Consider the following 25,460-nt stretch of genomic DNA (forward strand, 5'->3'; position numbering starts at 1 on the left):
CTCTCTTCAGGCAACTGTGGTCCTTGGTGAGGGAGGAGCTGGGGAGGCTCCTGACCCTCAAGATCTTCTTCCTTCACAGCAGAAGGTCGACGGGATCATCCCCATTGCCCTTCACTCCTTCACAGCACACCACTGCCCCAGGCTGCAAAGCCTCCTGGAAGTTCTCAAGCCACGCATTTGGTTTTTACTGTTTTTCCCACAGGAACTCCTACCCAACACAGTGCTTGCCACATTTGCCTTCAAATGACCGCCCTTCTGCTGCAATGTCCTCCTCTCTCTTGGTTGCCTTAGTACTTTACAAACCCGGTTTACATGCCAACCTAAGTCACTTAGATCTGCCAGAGTATCAGTCGTCACAAAAAGATCTTGTCCCACAAGGAGGCTTGAGAATGCCACTAGCTTGCCACACTAGTCCTGAGGTCTCTGCTAAGTCAGCCCTAACTCACCTCTCCATTAGGTGCAGTCCCATCTGGCCTGGTGAACCAGCATCCAACACGACCTCTCTCACTCCCAGTTCCTTAGTCCTCCGAATGATTTATACCTCATTCTGTTTCTCCCCATCGTCTAACTCTTTCCATTGGTTCCATGTTTTGGATTCCCTGAGGGCTTCTTCAGGACAGGTCTTGTACTCTTTGCCTTATGACTCCCGGGAGCTGTAGGAAACAGAAAGCCGAGATGCCTCATCCTTCTCATCCATTTCTTCTGCTACATCAGAGGCGAGTGTAGGAGATGCCTCCCACATGTCTATTTCTCATTGTAATTCCTTCCTTACATGGGCATGCTCCCTATGGGTGGATAGCTCAACCTACAATACTACACACCCATCTCAGGGACCATGTGACTGCCACCATAGCTTCCTGGCAATCTCATCTTATACATGCTTCTTTCAGGGACTGAGATACACTTTTCAGTCCTTCAATCTCTGTTTCATGGGTTGGCTCCTCATCATGGGGGAGGTCACTGCTCTGGACCACATTAAAAAAGAGGGCGGCCCTAGGAGCCACCTGCAGATCTCCCACTCTCGGATGGCTCAGCCTCAGCTGCGTGTCTTACTAACCCATAAGCAGACATGCAACCTCTGCTCCCAGACTCATCCTTGGCTCTGTCCTGTCCCAGTCCAGCCATTGATTTGTTGTGTGATGTAAAATGTAAAGAAAATGTAAAGAAACATCTCTCTTCCCTGGATAGACAACTGACTTATCAAGGAAATTATTTTGTCCGGGTCTGGTTTGGTGAGCCAGTTAGTTTATTGGGGCTATTTATAGGCACATGGATGACAGGTTACTTATGGAACATGATGACTCAGAAGCAGCTGCCTCACCATAAAACCTCATTCCATCATGGGTGATGAGTGAAGGCTGCAGCCTGGTGTCCCAGCTGCTGGTGAATCTCAGCTGAGGGCCTGTCAATGTTTTTCTTCCCCCCACCGTGTAAGGTAATGTGAACAGCTCTGTTATGACCACAGTAGACCTAGCTATCCCTGTACTTCTCCGTGCATTTTGTTGCCATGACTACAGTGCCAAGGTAGTCTGAAGGCCAATGCTTGTTGAGGCCTGAATGAAATAGTTCCACTATAACAAGACCCTTGATGACCCTGTCTGCTACTGATGGGACCCTCATCCATTGCTGTCTTGGCAGCAGAGCCCTGGTGACCCTTGCCTACTTCTGCCCCAACAGCAGAGCCCTGGTGACCCTTGTGCCCGCCAACCTGACAGCTTCATCACTGGTAGCGATCCAGCAACATCTGCTCTGGTGAGACAGTGGCTCCTGCTGTCTGATCACGGTTTTGCAGGCAGGTCTAGATCTTCACCAGGGCTTCCCCTACCAGCTGGGCACTCCACTTCCTGCTCAGCAGCATTGTTAAGAAGCCAGCGACTTGGAAGACACACAAGACCGTGTCTCCACTGATGAGGCTTGAGCAGCTTCAGCAGGAGGTGTCCTGGAGCTGAGACTCAGGCACTGGGCGAGGGCAGGGGAGAATGGGGCTTTGGAAATGGGAGAGTGAGCAGGACTCTACAGGAGTGTTCCTGGAAATTTTGGGGTCCCCCTACAGTTGTCACATATTATTGGGGGAAATTAGGCTCCTCTCTTGGGGTTCTCAGTCTCATTAATAAAAGAAATTTAAGAATGGACTCAAAGGGAAACTCTGGGACAATTTTCATTAGAATTTAAAATAAAAACCCCAGGACAGGCAAACTAAATCTCAGTAGCTGCCTCAAGGAGATGAAGTGGAAGAGAAATTCCACTTGAGCTAAGCTGGCATGAAGGTCGACTATGTGACAGACAAAGAGACGTGTGGTAGGGAAGAGGGCCTCAGAGGCACAGAAAGGAAACCCAGAATTACAGGGAAAGAGGCAGAAGAAAGGAGAAATGGAAACTTCCTGAGTTGGAGAGACCCAACAGGACCTCATGGCCATGCTTAGCAGCTACACAGGGGCAGGAATACTGATGAGGGAAGTTCATCATTTCATTAACTCTTCTGTGGTTAAGGCTGGTAGCCCTTCCTTGGGTGGCCCCACTTTCCTACTGGCTGTCTCTTAGCCAGGTGAGACTGGCCCGGTTGGATTAACTCTTTTATGTTTAGGGAAGTTTGGAATGCACAGGCCAGGGAAATAGCTTTTCCTGCTGGTCTCCACAGAGCCATGATCAAGGCCACTGTATCAGAAGGACCTGCAGTGAGGAAGAGGAGGGACCCAGATGTCTTGGGGATAGACATCTGTCTTTCTAAAGCATCATATCCAAGGCCTGGAGCAGAGAGCCTAGCCACACCCCATCACAGTAGGAGGGCATTGTGCTGCCCCTCCTTACTGACAGGTGCTGTCCCTCCTGACTGACAGGTGCTGTCCCTCCTGACTGACAGGTGCTGTCCCTCCTGATTGACAGGTGCTGTCCCTCCTGACTGACAGGTGCTGTCCCTCCTGACAGGTGCTGCCCCTGCTGACTGACAGGTGCTGCCCCTGCTGACTGACAGGTGCTGCCCCTGCTGACTGACAGGTGCTGTCCCTCCTGACTGACAGGTGCTTTCCCTCCTGACTGACAGGTGCTTTCCCTCCTGACAGGTGCTGCCCCTGCTGACTGACAGGTGCTGTCCCTCATGACTGACAGGTGCTTTCCCTCCTGACAGGTGCTGCCCCTGCTGACTGACAGGTGCTGCCCCTGCTGACTGACAGGTGCTGCCCCTGCTGACTGACACGTGCTGCCCCTCCTGACTGACAGGTGCTGCCCCTCCTGACTGACAGGTGCTGTCCCTCCTGACTGACAGGTGCTGTCCCTCCTGACTGACAGGTGCTGCCCCTCCTGACTGACAGGTGCTGCCCTTCCTGACTGACAGGTGCTGCCCCATCCCGACCAGATGTGTTTTCCTTCCTGAATAGTCAGCAGAAGGTGAGGAACACACATTCTAACTCACATTTCCACACGGATCCCAAAGCATCAGCATTACAGCCTGGCATGGGTTCCAGACTCCGCAGCATGGAGCCACAGGACGCCACAGCCTTATCACAGTGTGTCAGGACAGGTTCCTGAGGCCCCTGGGGACACAGAAGTCCAAAGGATGCTCCAAGAGATGGATCCTCTTGAGGACGGAGGACAAGGGTCCCAGCAAGGGTAGGGGAGAGAGGAAGAGGTCAGCAGTCAGCCACACGTCCCCAGGGCTGCTGATGTTCCCTGGTCCGGGGTGCTCACTCTGAAGAGAAGACAATCCAGACAAAAGGAAACCATGTGCAGGAGAGGCGAGTTCTCCAGAGGTCTCTCTCAGGAAGGTAAAAAATGCAAGAGTAGCAAGGCCCCTGGCCATGCCAGCTTGTGGCTTTCCACACAGAATGCATCCTTGCAGGGACCAGCTCTAGCTGTCTGCACTATGCATGTCTTCGTGCACACACACGTGTGTGCGAGAGAGGCAGAAACAGGTGGAGAGAATTTCTCAGTGTCATGGAGCATTGCCTCAGTGTGCAGAAGGAGTGTGAGCACCTGTCTACACGCAGCAGCAGACAGCAGATGACATCCATGGGTGTTGTTGGCTGGCTTAGGTCTGCCTTCTTCACACTCCTGCTTGTGTGAACTGCAAGATGCCAGGTGCATAGAGACTTCTGTGCCACACTCTTGAGACAGCGACGCCATCTGATGTCTGCCCATCTCTTCAGGAAGAGTCGGCTGTGGTGTCTTTTGTGGTAGGTTGAGGGATTTTTCAGTAGAAAAGGGTCCATGTTCAACTTGGATGGTGGTCTGGCTTTGCTTCCACCCTCAGTGGGGCCTGCCATCTTGATCATGTTATACACTCAGCCTGCGCAGCTGGGACCGGAGAGGGGATGAGCTTCCCTGACTTCCTCTCTAGTGTACAGTCTGGGAAGGTTAGGGGCAAAGAAGGTCTTGGCGTATTTATAGGCTAAAAATGCGATTCTTCATCTGCAGCCATGCTAAGACAGAGGCTGCCTGTGGCTTGCAGGCCACACCATGACCAGCCTCCTGTCTTTTCATGCCTCCTCTTGTCTTTTTTACCTCAGCAAGGAGAGGAAGAACCATGGTACCTCCCCAACACCATGGGAGGGAAAAGGGTGCATTGTGTCTCCTGAGAAGCCCTGGATTGAGTTCTGAGTGAGAAAAGGAAGCTCCTGACCCCTGATGCCTCTTTCACCAGGTAAACAAAGGAATGGAGAATGGGGTCCTTCCTTGTCAGACTGTTGGAGAAGTCTTGTGGTTGATATGGCAATCTAGTGTGTGCTTGGCTCTGTGTATCTGTGAGCCATGAAGTGACTTTATGTGGACAATCTGTTGTTTTCTTCATGTGAATCTATGTCCATACTGACCTTATATGGTACATCTGGGCAAATATGAAAAAAAAACAAACAAACAAACCTGTCCTCATAGAATCTCCTGCCCCCAAGGATGGGAAATTTCTAAAATTTGGGTATTCTGTTGCATTCTTATACAGAGGTTAAGGGACAGAAACTGCATTCTAAAACCCGAGGATATATCTGTATACATCATAGAACGTATCTACATACATTTGGGGACATGTTTGTGGGGATCTGAAGCCACATATACAGGGGTCTGAGGGTATAAATAACTTTTACTTGGAGCTGAAGTTGTATCTACATATGAGGGAACACATACTTGGCCCCGAGGCTGTACCTACGTGGCCCCATGGACTCCTATAGATGGATGAGGGAAATATGACTCCTGAGATGCTACCATTAACATAATGTGAGCTGTCCTCTCCACCCCCAAGTACAGGGCTTGAATCGAGGTCCTCACACATGCCAGGCAATCACAATAGCACCGAGATATCAACTTGTTTTTTTTTTCTTTTTAATTTTATTTACCACTTTTCTTTATTTATGTGGATGTGGGCATGCATGTTTATCCATTTTTATGCCATGTGCATATAGTGATCTTGGAGGCCAGAAGAGAATATCAGATCCCATATGGGTGCTGGGAACCAAACCTGGGCACTGTGAGAACAGTGAGTGCTCTTAACTACTGAGCCATCTCTTTGGTCCACCGCCACCCCTTTTTTTTTCATTGAGACAGGGTCTCACTAAGTCCCTGCTGGTTTCACACTCATTCAACAGCCCAGGCAGACCTTGAATTTGCAATCTTCTTCCCTAAGTGTTTTGAATAGCTGAGATTAGTCATTTACCACTAGGCCCTGTTGGTTTTAGGTGTGTTCCTAACTGGAGGAAGGAGGTGATCAGTGACCAGATTTCAAGACTTTTTAAAAGGAAGGGAGACATCTGCCACCCCCCTCCTTCCCCGGTGGGTGTTAAATGCCCCACTTCTAAATTATGCTACAAATTGCAGGAAGTTCTGTGGGAATATAATATAATATAATTAATATAATATAATATAATATAATATAATATAATATAATATAATATAATATAATATATATTATATAACAGCAACTGTCCTAGATTAATCGTACTTCCATAACAAAATACTTGACCTTGTAATTTGCAAATATTTGGAAGCCATTTCTCACAGTGGTTAACATCTAGGAAGCCCAAGGTCAGGTGGTCAGCCAGGCAGATTTAGTGTTTTCTGTTTCCAAGATGGCGCCTTGTTAATGTGTTCCCACATGACAGCAGGTAGAAAGGCCACTGAATGAACAAAGGAAAAGCCAGAAAAGCCAGAGAACTCTGAAGCTTCTCTGACAAGGTTAATCACATGCGAGTGGGTGGAACCCTCATGGGCTGGTCACTTCCCAAAGGTCCTCATGGCAATACCATCACTTTAGGGTCTTTGTTACAGTATATGAATTTTGAGAACACATACACACACATATACACTCACACATACACATGTGCACACACACATACACACACACATGCACACACATATGCACTCACATATACACATGTGTACACACACATATGCACTCACACATACACATGTGCACACACACACACACACACACACACACACACACACACACACACTCAAAACAGCATCCTGCCTCACCCTTCACCAAATGCTTGTTCTCATTGGCAAAACGCATTCCATCTCAATCACTCCAAAATCTAAATTCTAGGGGAAAGTCTTATGTCAAATATTTTCGAGTCTCACCTCATCACATGTGGGCGGTACTGGAAGGTATGTGTTTTTTTCGTCCATCTTGTTGAACCAATGAACTTTGTTGGGGTTACTTACGGGAATATGGGGAAGGGGTTTCTTACGGTAGCTGAAAGTACTAAAAGATAGTAGCCATTACGAAACTCCAAACCAGCGTGGCATGTGTCTTATGAAAGCTGCACACTCAGCATTTGGCACACCTACAGGCATGTCTACAGGGTAAGGACCATCCTGTCTTGGTGGCTCAGTTTGTCAAAGCCTCCTCTAAGTAGCAGGAGTGATCTGGGTTTCGAAGGTATGTTATACTGAGACAAATTCCCCGTGAGCTGTGGGTAGGCGTGATCAAACGTGTCACAATGGTGGTGCAGACACAGGACAGACATTGCTGTTCCAAGGGGGAGGGAAGAGGAAGAAGAGAGAGAAGGAAGGAGGAAAGGGAAAGATTATAACTCGTAAGAATCAAAAGTCACTTTCTTTGTCCCCAAGCTCTAGAGCCTCTGTGTGTGTGTGTGTGTGTGTGTGTGTGTGTGTGTGTGTGTGTGTGTGTTTGTTGGAGCATCACATCTCTGTGGCTTTGCCATGTGAGGATTGCATACCAAGGCACAGGGCAGCCCTGCATCCATGGCCTTGAACAAGTCAATCTGTCATGGCTGTTGTAGACATGGGCCTAGAGGACTTTCTGCAGTGGCTTTATCCCTGTGCCGATTCCCTGCCTGGGTTCCATGACTCTTTGGGGCATCTTGAAACACAGCGGGAGGTTCCAAGCCCCTGTAACTTTGCTGCACAAACTATGTGTCATAACTTCGACAAGTGTCTGCCAGCATTGCACCTGCCTAGAGCTCCAGGAACTCCGTGTTTCAGTTGGGGAGCGACATTGGCCCTGGGCAGCCACAGCTCTTCTTTCAGTTTGCTCTACCCTACTCCTGGGCCTTGCACTCTGATGGTTCAGACTTGATGAACTCCAAAATGCCTTGGGAATCTCTCTTCTATTGGTTTTGGATGACAGGTCCTGGCTCCTATTTAGATGGGCAAGGCGTACTAATCTCCGTGTCAAGTGTTCACTTGGCCATATCTATTCCTGCTGTCTCCCAAACGGCTTCTCTCAAATTTCCCAACATGGACCAGCTGAGAAATACTTAAAAAATGAAGTTCTATTTGCCTTTTGATGTACAATTCTGTTTTTACATCTTTTCACGTTTTACATTTTATTCTATAGAATAAATACTTTTTCTAGTTTTCTTAGCCAGGTATTCAATTTAATCAGTCTCAGGTTCTATCTTCTACAGTCATCAACATGGTTTGGCCAGGGTGTTTGCCTCAATCCAATATCGTGCTCCTAGCTACCAGCTTCTACCTGATGCCTCATCAGAATATTCTCTCCACTCTTATTTCTACTAACCCCTCCCCCACAACCACTTAGATGTTCTCTAAGGAAGCTGACATTTTCTCCATGGCTCCCCCTCCCGTCCCCTCCCTGAGCCCTCAAGAGTAATCATCCAATAATCGTCTATGGATTTTTCATGGAACATGTCTCCAAATTCCCCTACTCCATATATCCATCACTCAGTTCCAAAGCTGTCTCCTTGGCTTTAGGTATTTGCTGCAGCAAGACCCCATTCTTGTATCATTCTGTGTGGATTTTTATGGCTGATTGCCATAGACCAAGTGGCTTATAAATGACAGAAGTTTATTTATTATAGTTCTGGTGGGCAGGAAGTTTAGGATAGAGATCTGGTAGATTCTGGAGAAGAATCCTTGTGTGCCTTATTAATGTCTTCTCATGTTCTTATACGACAGATGGGGCGAGAGCTTTCTTGGCCCCTTTTTATAAATAAACTAATCTCCTTCAGGAGGGTCTGCTCTTATGATATAACATATATCAAAAAGGTCTGTCCAACCTGCTCCTCTGAACACTATTACCCATGGGTTAGGCTCCTAATACAGGGATGTTTGGAGGTGAACACAGTGGCCATTCTCATAAACAAGTTTAGCTTGAGATTGGGGTAGCCATATGCTCTTCTGATATTCATGCTGTTGCAAATCCACTTGGCTTTCTTGGGAATAAGTTTGATCTGTCATTGACCATGTCCTTAAAGTACTTAGTTTCCCTGTGAATGTAGGCTGCTGGAGAGATACAGGGATGGGGGGTGGGGGCAGGTACTTTGGCCTTAGCATCCTCTTGCTGATTTCAAGTGATTTTGCTCAAAAAAAAAAAAAAAAAAAAGGCCTGATGTTAAATGCTGGCCTACGTAGACCTGAGTGACAGGGTAGATAGATCAAAGGGTCCAATGAGCACATTTCTACTGCTGCAGCGTGTCTGTGGCATTGCATTTGCAAGGACAATTTGGGGCGTGTCTGTGGCATTGCTATTTGCAAGGATAATTTGGCATCTAGACAGCTCAGGGCCTTGAAGACTTTACCTTCTATAGCATGTCATGCTAAGAACAGGTGAAGTTGGGGTTTCAGGACAGGAAAACTGGAACCAGAGGTTTCTGTCCTGCCAACAACTCCCAAATACCCAGCAGCTGATTCCCAAATGATCACACAGAGGCTTATATTAATTATAAATGCTTGGCCGGTAGCTCAGGATTATTACTGACTAGCTCTTACACTTGAATTACCCCATAATTCTTATCTATGTTTAGTCACATGGCTTGGTACCTTTTCTCAGTCTAGTATTCTCATTTTGCTTCCTTTGCGTCTGCTGGCGACTCCTGACTCTGCCCTTTTTCCTCCCAGAATTCTTAGTTTGGTTTCCCTGCCTATTCTTTCTGCTTGCCTACTGGCCAATCAGTGTTTTATTAAACCAACTCGAATGATAAATCTTTACAGTGTACAAGAGGATTATTCCACAGCAGCGAATATCATGTTCAAATCCAAGGCAGAACATGACATAGATTTTGGCTGACTTCCACTGGGGTTTCCCCTTCCCATATACTTCCTCGGACCTGCTTAAGGCATCAAGTAGCTGTGGTTTCACATACCACAGATAGCCCAGGCAGGCCTGAGTGGACCTGTCTATGGGAGTACACCCAAATCCATCCCTCAGTGTTCTCCATTCCAGCCTCTAGCAGCCCTATAGTTCACAACCGCTCTGGACCAAGCAGTAAATTCAGGGGAATTAGAAATCAAGAGACCCTTTGCAGTGGACATAGTCGTCTTCTCACTCTATATGCAACGGTCCCAGCTGGCCACTGCCAGGTGGCTCCACATATGTCCGTGGCCTGTCTTACAGGAGTTGACTCATTGTGAGACTTCAAAGAAATGCTCACAAGGTCAACAGGGAACGATGGGACTCAGTTTGTGGTGTGAGAAGCAGGTACATTTTACTAGACACTGACTTAAGTGACAAGGACCACATTGCTGACCTCTGTCATACAATCCTCATCCCTCTTAGGAGGCACACTGGCAACATCTAGTAATGATTGGTCACAGCAAAGCCAGTGTATCTTGAAGTCTAAATCTCATGCTATCCATGGTTTATCTCTGGAGTTCCTGGAGGCCACACTAGTGTCAGAACCACTCTGTGCAAGAGCTGACAGCTGGCCACCTGCCCAGGGTGTACCAGTAGCCCCATGGCCAGGACCAAGTCTTTTCCTGAGTAACTCTTGGGTTTCAGGTCAGTGCCTCTCAGGACAGGAGTAAGCCAGGATGAGTTGGAGTGTCCTCTAGAGGTAGTGAGGTTGGCAGGCCACACCTTTCCTAGGTGCAGGGTTTAGTGATGGGTCTGCTGCCCTGTGCTTATTCTGACAAGGTCCTTGCCCATTCCAACTTGGCCCACACCCGCCCAGCACCATCTGCCTGCTCCCGGCTGGCACTCTTCAGCTTCGCAGTACTGCAATGAGTTTGGAAAGCTGGAGCCTGGCTTAGCAGAGGGTGAATCTGAAATTCTTCCTCTGCCTGCACCCCACCCCCCCAGGCCCCCACTCCCTCCCTCCTCACTCCCCTCCACAACCAATTTATCTGCCAGTCCAGCCTCCAAGCAGAGCTGGGGCCAAGTTGGCTGCTTGCCCATGCTTATCAGACTCTGTGACCAGATGGCAGGAGAGCAGCCCATGGCAGGCAGGACAGGGCTGGGAAGTCCCTGTGTTCAGAGAATGCTCACTGGGGAGGCAGAAGGCCAGAAGGTTCTCCAAGCTGCGAAGGAGGTAAGGGGGAGAGGGGCACTTTTGTTCCCGAGGGAGTCAGTGGGTGGTGTGGAGTATGTCTATGTGTAAACATGTGTATGTGCACCCTTATGTAATTGTAGACATGGGGGTGTGTACATGGTCCATGTACTTTTGCACATGCAGGTGTGCACATGTGTGTATATGCCTGGTGTTCTGGAGGAAGAGTGGGAGGTGGCACTGGACATGTCCTGTGTGTCTGAAGTCCTAGAAGGTATCTCACTTGTGCCCTGACCTGTCACTGGTGTGCCCAGTCTGCTCCATGCTTGGCTCTTGTCCTGCTGCAGCCAGCTGTACTGGCTACATTGGAGGCTGCACAGCCTACGCTGAGGCCAGCTTCCTAGTTGGGGGTGGCGCTCAGCTGCTGGCCAGAGGCAACCATTCACTCATTCCAGATTCTGCAGGTGTCACTCTCTAAGCCCACACCTCTGGAAGATGGGGCACCATGAAAACTGAGAAGAGGCTTGTAGTGCAAAGAAGATTGTTCGAGGTCACTCACAGCAGACCCATTGAGTCTCCTCCTAGATGGCTTTCATGGGATTAGGTGAGGGAAGACCAGCTTCCTGGTCTTCCTGGTACCAGCTCACCCTACCCTATTGATGGTTCCAACCCCCAGAGTCTGTTCACATCTTTCCTACCGAGCACCAATCCCTGCGTGGTTTTAGCCTCTCCCTGGTAGACATCCCATCTTTGCCTGGAGCTCTGCTTTCTGTCCAGAGCTCTCAGGCTGCACCCACTGCTTCCCAAGGCCTCTGTGCTGTACACTTGTGCAGACTCACAGAACATTCAAAACCCGCAGCCTGGGGCAGTTTGTGACTTTCTCCCTAATGGCACCTGCATCATCAACTGTTTCTATATTCATCCTCTTGAGGCCTAACTCCCCCCCCCCCCCAGTCTAAACTAGAATATAAGCAAGCTTTCACCACTGCTTGTGGTCACCTACACCCCATCCTCAGGTCTTCTATAATCAGGGTCTGGGATTCTGGTTTTACTCATCTCTGACTCTTTAGGAACCACACTTCTTCCACTCTCCAAGCTGTTCCAGGTAGGGACTTCTTACTGTAAAGAGAGAATCCTTCCACTGTACTCTGTAACCTCAGGAAACACCCTATTCCAGGGCCTCCCAGGCCACTCTCTGACTTCTCCACAATGCCTACCTGCTTCCTTCATAGCATGCTACTTCCTCCTATGTGGTCCAAGCAAACAGACCGGAACCCACATTCAGTCCTGCCAGGTTCCCACTGAACCTCTAACGCAGCCTCAGCCCTTCACTGTTGTGTGATATTTTGTGTTCTGACAAATAAAGCTTGCCTGGAGATCAGAGGGTGGAGCTAGCCACCAGTTAACCATAGGAGCCAGGTGGTGGTGGCACACACCTTTAATCCCAGCACTTGGGAGGAGGAAACCGGAAGATCAAGGCCATCCTGGGCTACATGAGATTGAACCAGTCTAAAAGAGCAACAGAGCCTGGGGTTGGTGGTGCATGCCTTTAATCCCAGCAGCAGGGAGATGGAGACAGGAATATGAGGTAGGTGGAGACAGAATCTTGGCCCACCAGTCGGTCTGAGGATTTGTAGAGGTAAGATGTCTCTAGTGGCTGCTGCTCTGCTTCTCTGATCTTTCAGCTTTCACCCTGATATCTGACTCCAGGTTTTTATTGTTAGGACCCATTAGGATCACACTTCACTTCTTCATCCTATTCTAGTCTTGCACACTATGGCCAGGACCCTTCCTTGACCTTTTTGATATCAAAATCGTCTTATGTTATCCTCATCTTGTTCTTTTGGGGGTTATGCACAAGGCATTTGTATTGTCACAAAAGGATGTGCACACTGCCATCCTTCCACCTCATTCACACAGGCCACACTTGGCCCTGCCCCTCATCTTACTCGAGGCTCTGGCTGGTCACAGAATTGCCCTATTCTCCCTGTCCTGTCTCTGACCAGTGAACCTCCTGCTTTGTCTTAGGCATCACACAGTATCCCTCTTCCTCAAAGTGATAGTCCTTGATGTTAATGCTTATGCATGTCCCTCCTGTCCCCCTCCTCCCAGGTGGGATTTGTTCTCTGCTCCACTGTAACCAGCTGCTGGTATGAACATGCTTGGCCTTGAACTCAGGTCTGTTTCCCCCTGAACTTAATTTGCCTTCGAATTTCTCTTACCTTGATGTACGCACAGATTTTACATGTTCTAGTCAATGCAGATTCCAATTGCGTCGATGTGGGCCAGAGCCTGGGAATCTTCATTCCCAAGAAGTAAAGCACTGTAGGAGAGTAGACATTTTGGTCCTCCTAAACAGGGGCACATGGTCAGTGATGCTGTCACAGGACACCTAGATGATTTACATGAGCAGAGACTCACATCTCATGGTCTAGGAATGATGATGATGGTGAAGGCTTTCTCACTGTGTGGCAGTGGGCAGGGACAGATGAGATGAGGACTGTGCTCTCTTGGGGCATAGTGAAAGAGAGTGAGCCAACTCCTACAAGCCTTTCTCCCAGTGGCCACCCTATGGTGAGACATAATGACCCAAGTTGCTTTAGCCCACATCCCAACAGTAATATATGGAGAGGGTTTCTACTTGAAAGTGGAAGGAGTGGACACATTCAAACCATAGCAGACTATCCACTTGCCTTCCCCTGATGCACTGGGAGCTAGGAGTCATAGTCCTGTGATCCTGAATTATCTTTAGCAGGGCTACCTTTTCCCTAAAGCAGATGCTGTCCCTTATGGGGAGGGTGAGGAGGCCCATACCTGACTGTGGCTAGTCTCATTTCTCATTTCTCATTTCTCTCTCTCTCTCTCTCTCTCTCTCTCTCTCTCTCTCTCTCTCTCCCCTCTGTTTCTCTCTCTCTCTTTCTCTGTGTATAGTTATTTGTAGGGGTGGGTTGTGAGTACACATGTTGTGTTTCTGTTCATGGAAACTTAGGAATCACGGGTTGAGTAGTGACTATCATCCTAGGGTTTCTCCAACAGCTCTGCCTTCCCATTTGCTTTCTGATCAGTCTTTATAGCATTCCTATCTGCTCATTCATTTGTGGAGTGTCTGCACAGTGTGGGCAGAAAGCTTGGGCCCTGTCAGTGCTGCAGGCACAATCATGTAGGTGAACAAATAGCTTTGCACGATGGTGTAACCATGCACATACACACTGTATAACCCCCCATACCCCAAGATGGTCACACACCCAGGTCCCAGAGTCAGAAAAATTTAACTGAGATATCCAGGTCTGATGTACAGCAGTTAGCAAAGAGATGACATCAGCCTTACTGTCATGCAGAGAGGACCTCAGGGCCCAGGATCCACTGGCCACTGAGGCAGCAGAGGGGTAGGGCAGGTCAAGATCTGTCTAGACATAAAGAAATAGGAGAGGGGAGGAGGGAAGTGGGGGAGAGGAGAGGAGAAGATGGAGGGGGAGGGATAAACATAGGACCTGGGCCAGATGAGAATCATCCCCATCCCCTAATATTCTTTAACTTGGTGTCCAGTGAGGATACTGGCTTTTGAATTATGACTTCTGCTTCCTGGCTAATTGTCTCAGGTCAATTCAATCTGCTACACAGTGTGTGTAGACTCATTACAATGTTTTCCTCCTTTCTCTATATGCTTTCTCCCCCATTACAGGTACAGTCTGAGGCAGGCTTATTGCTACTTCTTCAGGCTCCCAACATCAAGGTTGTGCTGAGCTGCCCCAGCTCAGTGGACACTGCCAGGGGCACTCAGTCCTTGGTGCCTAGGTGTGTTCCCTAGAAGTTCTCTTCACTCCCCTCTTCTTCTCTCTCCCTCCCTCCTCCCTCCCTCCCTCCCTCCCTCCCTCCCTCCCACCCCTCCCTTCCTCTTCTCTCTCTCCTTATTTAATCTCCCTCAGACACTAGAGACCCTGAGGCTCCTTCCAGGTGTGCTCTCTGGAAGAGGCAGGTTTTTCCCAGTGACCTCTGAATGATCCTCCCTGGTATGGCCCTGGAGCCCCTCCATGGCCTTGTGTCCTTCAGACCACCATCAGCCACTTACTTCCACATGGAGTGGAATGGCCCAATTTTCTTCTCAACAACTCTAAACAACAAAAGTCTTCAAGTCTCTAATAGACACTCACGGGGTACCGTCTAAAACAGACACGAGGCTCTGCTGCAATGAAGGCCAAACACTGTGGTAATACCACAGATGTGGACGGCCAACACGTCTGCCACCATCTCTTAGAGCTGATGTTGCCCAAGAGGGAAACCAGGTACTCTCCAGATTAGTGTCTAAGTTTAGCAGACAGGTGCAGAGCTCTGAGTGAAATGCTTTGAGAATGATCTCTAATGTTTCATTGAACAACCATGGATTCCATCAGACAATGGGGATTTTATGTTTCTGTACTGCTTGGATGAGCCAGGGGACATTAGTGAAGCCCTGTGTGACAGATGCTATAAGGGAGAGATTGTGAGCCTCCACAGGAGTGGCATCCCTCATGCACAGAAGTAGGGTGGAGGCTTGGCTGCTGGGAGCAGCATCTCTGTCTCCGTGGAGTTGAGCTCTGTGGACAGTCGGACATACGCCTGGGGCTGCACACGTCTGCTTCTAGGCTGTGCCAGCTTCACACTGTGGAGAGCAGCTGCCCAACTCCTGTTCTTAGATGTGGGTAGAATGTGAATCTGCTGAGCTCTCACAGATTAAAAAAAGAAACCCAGGCTGCTTTTATGTCTGTTGGAGGCAGGCTGCATTCTGGGAGCTTGGTGCTTGGTGCTCACAATCCAAGAAGTGTCCCAGACTGACTGCTGGCTTAGTGTTCATCATTTCAAGGCAAGGGGAGCTTTGGAGACTTGGGGAACACAGAATTGAGTCCAATAAAGCGAAGGGACTGGGCAAGGAAAACAATTGAGTCTTGTGTCTCTCTGAGCCACAGCTGTGGAAAGCCCACTCCTGGTCTAAAGATGTATGTGGAGATGGGAACTATAGGGACAGTGCTGTCCATGTGTCTAGGAAGTGAAAAAAGCAGAAAGGGGCAGACTAAGGCATGGTGCTTGTTGGGAAGAATGGTGTCTTGGAGAGATTGGCATTTCTGCCTCTTTGTGAGCATCTGGCAGGAACAGAATACTCAGTCAGGTGGAGGTGTGTGTGTGTGTGGGGAGTTTATTCTTACAAGGTGCTGTGAAATCAGCTGCAGTTGGTAATTCCTAGGCTTCCCTTCTGTTTCCAGCTACTGTCATCTCTGTGGAAGGAGTGGGTAGAGGTGGACTGTGGACATAATAGCAGTGGACGTTTGGAGTGTATATCCTCTTCTTGGGCGTCAGTGCGTTTCATCCTGCAAATCTGCATGCAGAAAATACAGGTGTGTGACTGCAAGGTCAGTCAAGGACAGACAACCTTCTGGTTTAATGAGGGCACACCTGTATGGCGTTTGGTGCGGTGCCTGACATGTGCCACACCCTGGGGAGAGGCTGCTGCTGCTGTCCTCTGCTGAGCTTGGGTTTGATCAGTCGGGTCCATTGTGTGGGGTCTGTTGTTTGGGGCTCTTGTCAAAAATGACCACAAACTTAACATTACATATAGGAATAATTTACTCTGTTAGTTCTGGAGGCCAGAACTAGAACTCCCCAAGTCTTGTATTGTCTGGGGGCTGCCAGTAGACCTGACACGTAGTTGTATCCTTCCAGCTTGTGTTGTTCTGGTCACACAACCTCTTCCTGTCTGTGCCACTCTCCCTCTGCCTGACTCTTGTGAGAATGCTGTGCCTCCGTCAGGGCCTATCTGTAGTGGGTAGCCATTCCAGCTTTGTTCTGGAAGTTCCAACCCCCATTGAGACTTCGGCAACTGTCACTCCTACAAGGCAGAACCAAGAGAGCGCCCGCCGACCTATCTGCTGGTCTAGAGTACCCATCCCTACCACGTCTGCAGAGGCCCTTTCCCCTGGTTTCCAGGGACCTAGACCTGCAATCTTTGGAAGCCATGACATAAAGGAAGGTTTGGAATAGGGTAGGGATGGACCTTCAAAACAGAACCGAGCTTAGGGTGAGACCACATTCTGTGAATTGTGTCTATTCCAGGGAACTGGGCTGGAGAATGGTCTCAGCCATCTGGCCAGAAGCCCGTTTAGTACTCGTGGGGGCCTCAGTTTGTTCCTCCATGACATGGGCATCCTGCCTGTACTCCAAGGGTCATCATCTGGTTTGTTGAGGCCATGCACATAAGTAGTTTGGTTACAGTACCTGACAGAGGCTACCCTGGGAAAAGGTTGCTTCTGCTTCTATCCTTGGCTGAGCTGGGCTTGTCTTTGCCACGTTCCTTGTTCCTGTATCTCACATGGGTCTGAAACTCAGCCTCAGATCTTTGGAGTAAGACTTGCATCAAAAATAAGGGGGTGGGTGGAATGCAGGGCCGTGGCTCAGTGAGTAAAAGCTCGTTCTATGTATACACCAGTACCTGGGTTTCAATCCCCAGCACCTCCATGAAAAGCTGTGTATGATTATGCATGGGACGGGGGGGGGGGGACAGAGCCAGGAATATTCTTGGCATTTGTGGACCAGCCACCTTGCCAAAATGGTGAGCCTCCCATTTCTGACATCCTTTTCAGGCCTCTGCACACTCATGTGTATGTACCGCTCTCTCTCTCTCTCTCTCTCTCTCTCTCTCTCTCTCTCTCTCTCTCTCAAAATAATGAAAACATCAACCAAGATGTGAATTGTAACTGTCTTAAGTTGGCCCAGGTCTCACGGCTGCGTGAGGAAGGAGCTGGGACCTGGGTGCCAGGCATGTACAGAGCGGCTGTAAGTAGGCCTGGCCAGGGGCTCTGCGCTAATGAGCTAGCCTCCAGCCTGCTGAGCTCTCCTCTGTGGGGACTGGAACCTCAACAAGCTGCTGTAACACGCCTGCTTTCAGCTCTCATCTTCCCATGGCAACTAGTGAAGGGGCCAGGACAGCAATCTGCAGAGGCGTGGGCGGGTGTCTACAAGAGAAACCTGAAGAACAGCAGCCCGGCTTCCAGCTCAGTGCAACTCAGCCTGTCACCGTCACCCTGGAGCTCCTGAAACACCACACATCCTGTTACCAGATCTGTTCTGAGAGAGGCACAGTCTGCGCCCAAAGCTACAGAGCCACTAATTGGAAGATATGGCAGGAACTGATATCAGGAGCTGCTGATGAGGTGGACTGTTGGTAGGGAGCTGTGTTGGCTTGGGTGGGGAGAGTTTGCATCTCTGGGTAGGATTCGCAAAGGGACCATGTTGAAACCACAACGCAAAGCCAGTCATCATGAAAAAAGGGAGGAAGGATTACCAGGGGGTGTCAAGATCATGACAAGGCAACCCACAGAAACAACTAACCTGGGCTCATAGGAGCTCACAGACTCTGGACCGATAGCTAGGGAACCTGCATGGGACTGACCTAGGCCCTTTACACATGTGTGACAGTTTTGTAGCTTGGTCTATTTGTGGGACTCCTAGCAGTGGGATCAGGGCCTGTCCCTGAAGCTTGGGCTGGCTTTTGGGAACCTGTTCCTCATACTTGATTGCCTCTCCTAGCCTTAATACAAGGAAGAAGCTTAGTCCTACCTCAACTTGGTATGCCATGCTTTGTTGACATCCATGGGAGGATTGCCCCTTTCTGAACAGAAACAGAGGAGGAGTGAGTGGATGGGGGGTGGCAGGGGGAGGCAAAAAGGGGGCAGGAAGAGAGAAGGAAGGGGAAACTGTGGTAGGGATATAAAATAAACGAAGAAATTAATTAATAAAAAGAATCCCCAAATATTTGGAGAGTCCTCTTCACATACCCTGGGAGCAGGACTCAATAAAACCATGTAAAAATGGGGACATCATGGTGGTACCCTCCCTGTGTCGATGGTGGCCAATAGCAAGGCTGGTTTAGGCGTTTCCTAATTAGCCTTTGAGTACAAGATAAGCCAGAAAGTTGACAATCATGGTCAGAACAGGCTCAGGACTGGTCTTTGAGTGTTGAGAGAAAGGAAGGGCTCTGGGTGTACTCTATTGGAAGAGTCCAAGGTCCTCATCCTCAGGTCACAATGGGAAAGAGATAGGTCTACTCTGCCTCCCCCAGCCCACTCATCCTGCTGGCTTTCTGAAAAGGCTTCTCCACTTTCCCTGAAACGTCGTCAAACCCTAGTGGCCGGTCAGCGGACACCTTCACGGGTAGGGTGGATACTTGGCGTGTTGATTTTCCCTTTTTTGAGACAGGGGTTCTTGCATAGCCTAGGATGCCTTTGGGCTTGTGAGTCTCCTGCATCTGCCTCCTGAGAGACTAGAGGTGTGCACCCCTGGCTTTCTTTCCAGAGTTGTGTTACACAGCAAAACCCACCTGCCTCACAGTGTATGAGTGAGATGCCACAGGCCTGACTCAGTGGGTCGGGAGCCAAATGGATTAGAGACTTGACCTACCTAGCAGGGCTCGGAGTCCAGGCGAGGCTGAGTACATGGGATCTGCAGAGGGAGGTTCCACTGCAAGAGTCAGCCCAGAAGACAAACGTGTGCCGGACCCACTCTGCGCTAGGCAGGGCCAAGTGTGCTTCTCCCTGTTTAAAGAGGTGCCCAGGCGAGGGTGATGGCTCAGGAGGATGCCCGCTGTCCAAGTTCAGTCCCTCAGAACCCATGGGAGGAAACAGCTGGATGTGGGAGCGTGTACTTGTCACTCTAGCTGTGCGTGTATTTGGTTTGGGAGGGAACCGAGAAGGATCTGTGAGGCTTGCTGGCTGGCTAGTCTCGCTGAATCAGCCGGTTTCAGGTTCAGTGAGAGGCCCTGGTTCAAACAAATAAATAAATGCAGAGAAGGAGCTATCAGGGATGATTCACATCATTAACCCCTGTAGCATGAATTCTAATTGGTCTTAATAGTAAAAACCTGGAGTCAGATATCGGGGTAAAGGCTGAAAGATCAGAGAAGTAAAAGAATAAGCCACAGCTATGTCTCGCCTCTCCAACTCCCTAGTCCGAAAAAGGGGCGGAGCTCCTGTCTCCACTTCCTGAGTGCTGGGATTAAAGGTGTGTGCCACCACTGCCTGGCCTCTATGGTTAACTAGTGTCTGGCTCCGAACTCTGATCTCCAGGCAGCTTTATTTGTCACAGCACAAACAAAATGTCGCCACAAACCCCTACTTCCACACATCCACACACACATGGAAACAAAATAAATAAATCAGCCTCTACGGTTTCAGACTGTCCCCAAATGAAGGGATGAACGAGTCTGAGTCTGTAATAATCTGAAACCTGGGCAGGATTTCTGTAAAACCCCGTCTGCTGTTTAATCAGTGCTTATTTCAAGACTTTCACACTAATTGCCCATTAATCTTGGTTTTCGGGCCTGTACAGGTGTCTGCGTGAGGGAGTCATCACAGCTGAGGGACACAGCAGCCAGATATGGCCTTAGGGCCCCTCACCCGGCCCCCACGGAGCTGCTGGACAAGGCTCACGGGTCCCGAATTCTGGGTTTTGCCTGCTGTGTGACAGAGGCTCTGATGAGCTGGGCTGAACGGTTGTGATCTGTGAGGTTAGAACATGGGCTACACATGTTGTTGGAGTGAAGACCCAGCTCCCATACTCTGCAGACTCTGGATCACTGATCCGACTGGTGCCCTGGTCACTTCGGGGCCACGAGTGGAGGTGACTTGGGGGCCACAGGACTGGCTTCTGATCACAGTTGTACATGTCAGGGGAGGCTGTAGTCCTCACTCCCGGCACTAACGTGTGTGTGTGTGTGTGTGTGTGTGTGTGTGTGTGTGTGTGTGTGTATAAATGTGCTCATGATCATGGACTACAAGTACAGTCATGTGCATGTATGTGTTTTTGGGTTTGCTGGTGGTATGTATGTTTGTAATTGTGTGTGCATCTGTTTGTGCATGCACATGCATGTGTGCCCATGTGTGTGTTTTCAAGTGTGCATGCATGCATGGAGGCATGTGTGTGCCTGTGTTCATGTGTGTGCACGTATGTGTGTGCAATGGTGTGTGTGCATGTGTTTGCATATGTGAATACACAGGCATAGATTAGAATTATGCACAAGTCTCTATGCGTGAGCTTGTGCACAGGTACATGTGCATGTGTATGTATTTGCTCGTATGTGTGCACTGGCACATGTATGTTTCTATGTGCATAGATGTGTGCACATATGTACATATAAATGCATGTTTCATGTGAATCTGAACATGTGTGTGCTAACCTTTGGAAGGTGGGAGCTGGACTCCCGCAGACTTGGCACTGTGTCTTTCCTGGCTTGTGGCGTTGCTCTCTCTGGCCTGTTGCTTCTGGGAACTCCCTGACATGTCTCCTCCACTGGTATTACTCTCTTCCCCTCTGTCTTTTGCGGTACAGATTTCTTCTTTCTGCTCTTTAAAAACTTCCCTTGTGGTTTCATTAGGGTTTTGAGAGATCAGGGGGATAAACACATATGCCTTTTCTTGTCAGGCTGGGATCCTCATAAACTTGTTTTATGAGATGGAGACAGAGGTTCTGAGGCAGAAAGTGAGTACCTTGAAGTTTCAAGGCCAGAGAAGGATGGCATCCCCAGCCTGTGGTCCTGGACTAGGCCCTGACCCCCCCTCCTCTCTTGGGAGTCGACTGTTTTCTGGAGTCATTGGCTCTGTGCAGGCTTGGACACTCGTTTCTTCAGACAAAGTCTTACACTTGGCGCTTGTGTGGAGAGTTGGAGTGCCCTGGCCAGAGAGGAGCCAGCAGCCCACAGAACATGCACTCAGGATCTTTTCATGTATTTGTATAAGTTCCACCCATTTATCAGCTCATGAAGATGAAAACTGAGCTGGGCCTACCTTCAGAAATACCAAAGTCTTATCATTCCAATTCCCCATGGACAGTAAAGAGTGGGGGCAAAGGGAATCAGTGAGAATGAATATTAGTCCCAAAGAGTTGGCGTTAGAAACTTGACTTCAGTGTGCTGACCGCCCTGGTTCCAGAAACGCAGTGGGAAACCCCTGCTGTGTCCCCACAGCCCCATGGCTCCCCCCCTCCCCTCCCCTTACAGCACGGAGGTGTCTCCTGCTCTCTCCCCAGCCCTCTGCTCCCATGGACCGCTGGTCCTTAGTTCACGGGACAAGTCTGAGGTCTCTCACTCAGTGTTCTCCTAGCTGAGCTATGACTCCTCACAGAAGTAACCAGAATATTTGCTACTCGTGGTTACCAAGATGGTCCAAGTGTAGCCGGAAGCTAAGGCCAGCCTGGTGGGTGTGGCTGTTTCTGTGGCTGACCTGTCCAAAGACCTTTACCTCTCCTCTCCCAGACTTGGGTTTTTAGCTACACTAGCACTTCCTATCAAAGGAACTTCGCTGACAGCCGGTGAGAAGGCAGATCAGCCACTCTGCTAATGTGTAGGGCAAGCCAGGCCCTGTATGGTGGGTAATCACTTTTCTACCTTATGGAAAAGCACTAATCCATTTAGGACCTCGGGCTTTGCTTATTTGGCTCAGATGTGTGTCGAAGTGGCCCTCATTTCATATTTGGATATAGCGGACAAGAACATCCTACCAAGGTTAATCTCCTTATCATAGATGAAATAGCCAGACTTCTTAGGTATCACATTTAACAGACTCTTAAAAAATCAAAGGTAATAAGAATGTGTGTGACAACCTGGGACAAGTGATGCTTGTTGTCCTAGGACAGCTGCAGCGTCCACATCTCCCATCGGGCCCTGGGGGTACAGTTTGAGAACCGCAGACATGGTGGTTCTTTGTAGCAATGCAGACTATTGTGATTTTCTTCAGTGCCTTGTGGGCATTCTTTAGTCCCGTAACATTTCTTTGTTTTAAAACATGGTTTCCAAGTGTCATCCTGGCTGGCCTGGAGCTCTGTATCTTATGCTGATCCAGAACCCATGATCCTCCTTGGTCTCTAGAGTGCTGGGATTATAGGCCTGCATCACCATACCTGGCTTTCCAGAGTCAATGAGTATTAGAAGCAGATAGATTAGCACATTTGTGCAGTGTGTATGTGTGCATGTTCATGTGTGTGCTGGCACATTTGTGACTTATGTATGTACTTGCATGTGGACACATGTGTGGAGGCCAGAGAACAACCTAGGGTTTTATTGTTTAGACTTGATGAACTGGTTTTTCTTACAAGGTCTCTCTCTCTGGCCTGGAACTTTTTCAGTAGGCAAGGCTGGTTTGGGCCAGCAAGCCCCAAGGCCCCTCCTGACCACATTTCCATGTGCTGGGATGACCAACGTGTACCATCACACCCAGCTCTTTGTTATGTGGATTCTGGAGATTGACTTCAGGTCCTGGCACTTGCCTGGTGTCTTAGTGGCTTTTCTGTGGCTGTGATGAAACACCATGACCAAAGCAACTTACAAAAGAAAGGATTTGCCAGAACTCATGGTTTCAGATAGTTAGAGTCCATCATGGTGGGTCGAAGGCACGATGATAGCAGCCCCTGCTGAGAGCTCACATCCTGATCCACAAGCAGGAGGCAGTGAGAGGATGCTGGGAATGGTGTGGTTCAGAAACCTCAAAGCCTGACCGCAGTGAGATGCCTCTTCCAACAAGGGCCACACCTCCTAAACAGTTCCATCAACTTGGGACCAAGTATTTAAATGAGCCTACAAGGGCCGTTTGAACCAGCACAACAAGTTAAGGAGAAAAGGGCTGATTTTGGCTTCCAGTTCCAGGAAGGTTACAATCCATCACGGTGGGGGTGGCATGTCAGCAGCAGCAGCAGAAGGCTGACCACATCTCATCTGCACACAGGAAGCAGAGAAAGGATACAGGAAGTGAATCTGGTCAATAAAACCTCAAACCCCGCCTCCAGTGATAGACTTCCTCCGGCAAGGCTCCACCTCCTAAAGGTTCCATGAGCTCCCCAAACAGCATCACTGGAACTAAGTGTTCAAACGCATTAGCCTGTGGGGGCAGGGTTTCGTACTCACACCATGACACAAGGCAGTCACTTCAGTGACGGAGCTGTCTCCCCAGCCTTTCCATTTATATCAGTACAATATTGTACTGGCTGGTTTGATGTGTCAACTTGACACATGCTTGAGTCATCAGAGAGGAAGGAGCCTCAGTTGAGAAAATGTCTCCATAAGATCAGGCTGCAGGCCAGCCTGTAGAGCATTTTCTTAATTAGTAATCAATGAGGGAGGGCCCAGTCCATTGTGGGAGGTTTCATTCCTGGCCTGGTGGTCCTGGGTTCAAGCCAGTAAGCAGCACCCCTCCATGGCTTCTGCATCAGCTCCTGCCTCCAGGTTTCTGTCCTGTTTGAATGCCTGTCCTGACTTCCTTCAGTGATGGACTATGATCTGGAAGTGTAAGCCCAATAAACCCTTTCCTCCCAAATTTGCTTTTTGGTCATGGTATTTGGTCGAAGTAATAGAAACCCTAACTAAGACAAATAATATGAGCATAGTAACAGATACGAATTCTAATGGAGTCTGGAGAAGGGCAGAGCTGGGAGGGCTTCTCAGAAGAGGTGAAACAGGAACTGATGTTTTAAAAAGTAGGTAATCTGCCTCCATTGTAGACACTGGTTCAGCTTGCAGGTTCCTCGGAGCTCATAGGCTCCTTCCCCACCCGAGAAATATCAGCACTTCTCAACAAAATGCCCCGGAGAAGTGATGAAGTAAGGGCTGGTGTTTCTGCCTCTGCAGCTCCTACAGCAGGGTGATTACAAGTCGGCAGGAGTATGGGTTCAACTCTGCCCCAGTCGCCTGTATTCCGCTCTCACCAGAATAGCCTTGTCAACATCGAATTTTGAGGAAAGGAAGAGAATTATGCTAATCAAATTCCCCGAGAGCACTCAAGCAAAGGGTTGTTTATTGAAAATATTGACATGATGGAGGAACCTGCCGGAGTGATCACTTCTGCGGCTTTCTGGGAATGTCACCGTGGGAACAGGAAGCCTCGTCCTGGCTGATGATGGCCTGGTTTGGCAGATGGAAGGTGTGGGCAGGGGTACAAAAGACAGGCTGCAGGACCTTAGTCAGCAAATGGGGAAAGCACCTTCAGGGGCCCCTGGGGGTGCTGGTGGAGCTGGCAGGGTCACCTTACTCAGGGCGGGGTGGCGAGGCCTAAACTGAATGTGATGGGAGCCACTCTACTGTGGGCTTGAGGTGGGTGAATCCTGAAGAGACCCCTTCAGCCTCAGACCATCTCCGGGCTCCTTCCAGCTTTATAGAAAGTGTTTGTGAACTTGCTCTGGAGTGGGAGTGGGTAGATCCCTCACCCTGATGATGAACACTGGGTCATTAGCTCTGTGATGGCTATTCTTGGTTGTCCGCTTGACCACACCCGAAATTAACTATAACCAAAGAGGCTGTGCTTGCCCACGAGGGGTTTTTCTTAAATTACTTTAAGTAGGATGATCCACTTTTAATTCAAATCTTGTAGGTAGGAGGAGTACCTTTAATCTGGGCCATACTTTCTGCCGGCAGCCTGTGTAGAGGAAGAAGGGGGGATTTGCTTCTTGCCTGCTTGGCCTTGCTCTCTCTGGCAAGTCCATTCCTTCCCTGGCCTTAGAGTCCACATCTTCTGGATTCCAGAACATACCGAAGACCAGCAGAGGCATCCAGCCTCCTGGACTGGACAACTACCAGATTCTTGGACTTTCCATGGGTAGACAGCCATTGCTGGACTAGCTGGACCACAACCTGTGAGCTACTCTAGTAAATCCCATGTGAGTGTGAGTGTGTGTGTGTGTGTGTGTGTTGTGTTTCGTTCAATCAGTTCTGTTCCTCTAGGGAACCCAGGCTAGTACAAGCTCTAATTACATGAGTGTTGAATATCCCTGGTAGTT

General features: G+C 49.2%; 1 long non-coding RNA gene across 7 annotated transcripts in view; it reads left to right on the forward strand.

Moving 5' to 3' along the window:
* LOC131897331 (uncharacterized) overlaps positions 1 to 25,460 on the forward strand; it is a 63,511-nt gene that overhangs the window by 14,117 nt on the left and 23,934 nt on the right. For all 7 annotated transcript variants that reach the window (XR_009375653.1, XR_009375655.1, XR_009375649.1 and 4 more), the window contains exon 6: positions 4,503 to 4,636. This is a non-coding gene — a long non-coding RNA (uncharacterized LOC131897331). The remainder of the gene's footprint in view (positions 1 to 4,502; positions 4,637 to 25,460) is intronic.

The sequence above is a fragment of the Peromyscus eremicus genome, chromosome 22 (assembly GCF_949786415.1).
Source record: "Peromyscus eremicus chromosome 22, PerEre_H2_v1, whole genome shotgun sequence".
NCBI lineage: Eukaryota > Metazoa > Chordata > Mammalia > Rodentia > Cricetidae > Peromyscus > Peromyscus eremicus.